We start from the raw sequence: 5,104 nt of genomic DNA, 5'->3' as shown, positions 1-5,104 counted from the left end.
AGGATAGTGTATTACTCGATTGAGGATTAAATCACTACAGTATTTTCGGCCTATAGTCACATTAATTATAGACAACGCTTGAAAAATGTGGCTAAAAGTATCTATAGATACGTATTATAAGTGTGGCCTTTGATTAGAGTCTTCGGCTACAGTTTTTAAGGCCACCCTTAAAAAGCGTGTTCTTACATTTGTAAAGACAACACTTTTTAAGTGTTGCTAACTCACAAATTATCTAGCAACGCTTATTAATTGTAATGCAACGTTTTTGAAGAGCTATTATATTATCATACTAATTGTAACGTTTTTAAGCGTACCACTACAGAAAATATTTCCCCCCAAAATATTACACTTAATGAAAATATTTTCCCCCAAATCCCAATACAAGGCAAAAAAATCATCGCCCAAATACTAGTGAAAAAACTTTTCCCAATTATTTTCTCTCCTCTGTCGCTTCACCCTAGCTTCATCGTCTCCAGTTACCTAATGCTTGTCATTCATTGCTCCATGTATCTTCCAGATTACTGTCAATCATAACAAATCTCCATCCCTTTCTCTATTGGTTAGTATTTTTTTTAATTTACTCAAAACTTTTTCGTTTTTTTCAATTTCTAGTTTTGTTCAGTATACTTTAAGATTCAATTTTTCTAGTTTCTTACTAATGGGGTGAAAAAATAATCTTCTATTATGTATAATATCTGGGTATTTTGGTACAATCTTTGTTTTATACTCAAAGTTTCTAACTTTTTCTAATTTCAGATTCTTGGGCTGAAAAGAGTAATTTCGTTTTGTTTAATTTTTGGGTATCAAAGTTTTCAATTTCTTACTAATTTCAGCTTGTTGGGCTGAAAAAAGTAATATGTTTTGTTTATTTTTGGTTTTGTTCTTTGTCGGAACACAGAGATGATTTTTTTTATTTTCTTTGATGTAATTTGTAGTTCTCAAACAAAGAGAACAACGAGGAACCATCAAATATGTTTTGTTTATTTTTGGTTTTGTACTTTGTATGAATTCTAGTTTTAAGATCGTATTGATTATGATTGGTTCCATTTCTTGTGTAGTTTGCAGCGTTTAAAAATGTACTCGAAAGGCTTAGGCTTTAACCTTAGGCTTTTTATTGGAAAAAAAAAAAGATTTAAGTTTAGTCTGAAACTCGATAGGGCTTTCTTAAAAGCCGATTGATAGGGAAGAAGAAGAGACTGGTGAGGGTCAAAGCAATGCGGTTTTGTTGTTAATTGGATAAGTTAGTGATGACCAGCATTGGATGTGTGAGAGGTTGACATTGGAGGGAGAGGTAGAGGTAGGCCAAACAAGAGATGGGGAGAGGTGATTAGGCAAGAATTTTTTTGTTTTTCATTAGTGATGGAGGTTTTTATTATAGAATTTGTTGTTTTTAATCTCACTTATTTGTTTATGATGAGTTTTATCTCTAACCTTGCTGCTTATTGTATGTGTGTTTACACTTTTTGAAAGAAAGAGTTTGGTACTACAGTAGTTCGCATTATTTTCGTTTCTTGCTGCTAAAATTTGATTCCATTATCTCTGTATATCCTGAATTGTGTATGCAATTTTGTTTATTTACTTCTTCATGTCAATTGTTTGCTTGTGATAATTTTTTTTCTCTCTAAAGTTTGCTGGTTTATATTAGCTTCCATTGCGAGACTGTTTACTGTTTTCTTTAAAGTTCCATTATTCATCTATATTTCAATGTGTTTATTTATGTTGCTAAGACACTTATTTGATTATGATGATTTTTCTGTCTACTGTTTGCTGTTTTTATGACCCGGAAACAGTCTCTCTACCCCTCCGTGGTAGCGGTAAAGTCTACGTATACTCTACGCTCCCCAAACCCCACTAGTGGAATTATTACTGGGTTGTTGTTGTTGTTTACTGCTTTTATGATTTTTATGCTAATTTTAGAGTTTTTCTTTTAAATTTTCCATTCTTTGTCTATATTCTAGCTTGACTACGCAAATTGTCTTCAATTACGTCTTCACCACTCCTATTTTATTTATGATGGGGTTTTTATGTAAAGTTTGCTGCTTTATATGAGTTTTCTCTAAGGTATTATTAAGTTGTAACTTTTAGTATTTGGTTGCCAAAAGTGGGGAAATACCGTAGGCTGCGGCAACTCCTTGCGTGGTGGGACTGCTTTCCCGATCCTAATAGTTGATGCTTTTTAGGAAATTTATATACCCTTTAAAAGCTGACACTTGCCACATGAAATCCCCAATATTACCACCACAGAATCTTAAAGGCCCGAGCAATCAACTGTCGGTCTGATTCTGTTGATTTTTCTTTTGTGAATGCGTTAAGAATTAGGTCTATGTTTTCACATTTTTTTCGTTTCATTCAAAGGGTGGCCTATAGTAATAAAGATTGCTATGATTTTGTTGATGTAGATAGACCTCGGCTCTCTGTAGCATCCTAATATAAGGAATAAAAATGCATATGCTTCTGTATATATTAATGGTTTATAGAAATGCTATGTGTGAGTACAGTTGAAGGAGTGGTAAAAACTAAAGCTCAATTTCTGATGCCTTCAATCCATTGCTTGGGAAAGAGGCAGTTGCTGTGATATTTAGGAGGTCAATTCCACTTAAAAGAAATACCATTTTGAGACTAGTCATGTTTGTGCATATAAAACTGGGTTAACAGTGAAATAGGTTGACAACATCATCCTTTTCTTTAATCAATATTTAAAACTGGGTTACGAGATTGTCAAAAGGGCTATGAGCTTGCTGTATTCCTTCAGTGATCATCATTTTCTTATGTTCTTTGCTATTTTATTTTGTGTTTCTTCTGTTTGATTGGAGAATTTTTTACAGAAAACTTTAATCTAACTTGACTTGTTGAAACTTATTTTAGTGTTCGATCTATCTTGACAAGTATTGCACGAGGTATGAGAGGCCAAAATCTACCAGAAGAAAATCTACCACATTCTTCTGGCTCAACTCATGCTCCGAGTCTTGAAAAGGTATTTATATTTCACACTCGAAAAATTCCTCAACTTCACTGTCCAGTGGAGCTCACCTTGATTTGCTAAAACCATCAGTGTGGTGTTCCATGGATTCTATAAACTATGCAACCAGCGGTTCTTCAGACAAGAATGTGCCAGAAGCCACTGCAAGTGTTATCTCTGGAAAAGCTGATATATGGCTTCTGTTTGTAAGATTGATGAGTTTTTTTCTCGTGCACACTTGAGATATACCCATTCAAGAATGTACCCATTCAAGGCATTCAACCAGACAATTGAGATATAGTCTATGGTTTCGCTTAATATACAGTCTATGGTTTCACTTAATCCTTTCCCTCTTTGTTTCTTTAGTTCTTTGTGGAGGAAGTTGACTAGTTCTGCTTGATTCACTAGCCTGCTTGTTTAACTTGCTCAAAATTATGGCTGTTTCCAACAGTAATTTCCAAGTAAACATGTCACTGTAGGCATTAAATATTGGAGAAATTAAAATATTATGTTTCACTGATATAGTTACTTGCGTTCTTTCCGAGAATTACTCCATGTACAAAATTATCAGGATGTGGTTGGTATGTTGGAAAATCTGCTTGCTTTTTAAAACGGGGACATATATATATAAGGATTACACTTATATTTTGTTTTCTGTTTTCTATTTATATTTTTGTGAAGGACGGTTGTTTTGTCACTGATAATCTCAGCTATTTTCAATTTTATGTTTTTGCTACTATATTTTAGTTTCTTTTTTATTTTATTTTGGATGGTACTCCGAAACACTTTCATACCAAATAAAAGGCGAAAAATATTGGGTTTATGTTTACTTCATGGATGTTCATACTTTCGGTAACACAAATTGATGAAGCTGCTGCCCTTGTTAAGGAACTATTTTTTTAACCTCTGTATAAACGATATCAGGAAAACTGAAGCATAGTATCTTAATTCCCTTTCTAATGAAATAATCCATTTGAAATTTATTTATTTCTGATCAGACTGTAGGCTGGTTAAAGTCAACTTACAAGACCCTGCTTTTCTAAACTATTTGCTTTTGTTGGTTCTGCTACATAATAACAGGAATTATAAACGAGAAGGAAAATATATTTCACGAATATAATTGTTATAACATGCCCTTACATAAAGTACTAAACCTTATAATTGAAGGGAATTGGAACATTCATCGACATCTTTCAAGTGTTGGATATGTTGAAATCCTTGGCCTTTTCAGATCTGCCTATTATTATGCATGCACTCATATCTACTTTGTGAGTTATCAATCTAGTCAAAGTGTTCTTAGATAATGGGATGTAAGCAGGTTATGAATTCACATTTTTCCTTCTCCTTGGCTTGTATTCTTTTTCTATGTTTGACTTAGTATGTTTTAGTAGAGAAATAAACCTCATTAGTTAGTAAGACATATTGCTATAACCAATACATAGTATATATAGGTTTATTTCTAATTTTTAAATTTTATTTTAAATGTGTAGGAAAATGTGGGTGATGCAATTGGAAATTGTAACGACCCGACCGGTCATTTTGAGCTCTAGCGCGTCGTTCAGCAGTTTAGATGTTGCCAAAATATTTTAAATGTGTGAATGTTGCTAGCAATTCAGAGTGTTCACGAAGTGCTAATGGAAGGATTTCAAGGAATCTGGCCGTTTAATTGCGCAAGATCATGTCAATAAGAAATAAAGAATCTTGATGGATTTCAGAGTTGTGTAATAGTGGCTTCAAGCTAAGTGGGAGAGTCCCACCACCTACAGTTGGATTGCGTGGTCGTCTAATTATGAGATTTCCGGTTATTAGCATATGATTGGTTATTTCAGCTAAGGGAGAGAACATAAGAGGTAATTTGAGCAAAGAAATTGTTAAAGGTGTGCGATGGTTGGCCTTATTGACCTATGCTCAGACTTGGGGAAGGTTCAAGATTAATGCTTTATATAGATGCGGGTTTCCAGGAAAACGATTCGGCCGGGTGCTTCGTCGAGAGAGTGTTCATATGCTAGACGATTCATGGAGTTGATCATATTCGGGACCAAGTCAGAGCGGGTGGCTCTCAACAACGGTCCTGGTGGATTCAAAAGTTAAAGTGTGGTGCCGAATGATTTTGAGCCCATAAGCATGGTTAACAACCGAGCTTTT

General features: G+C 34.2%; 1 long non-coding RNA gene across 1 annotated transcript; it reads left to right on the top strand.

The window, feature by feature from the left end:
- The first annotated feature begins 382 nt into the window (after positions 1–382).
- On the top strand, positions 383–3,301 carry LOC107803622 (uncharacterized). The gene is made up of 3 exons (XR_012707608.1): positions 383–559; positions 2,866–2,974; positions 3,053–3,301. It is a non-coding gene; the product is annotated as an uncharacterized LOC107803622 (long non-coding RNA).
- The last annotated feature ends 1,803 nt before the right edge of the window (positions 3,302–5,104 follow it).

Source organism: Nicotiana tabacum, chromosome 3, assembly GCF_000715075.1.
Source record: "Nicotiana tabacum cultivar K326 chromosome 3, ASM71507v2, whole genome shotgun sequence".
NCBI lineage: Eukaryota > Viridiplantae > Streptophyta > Magnoliopsida > Solanales > Solanaceae > Nicotiana > Nicotiana tabacum.
Note: the sequence above shows the minus strand (reverse complement) of the source record. Positions and strands in the feature narration are given on the sequence as shown.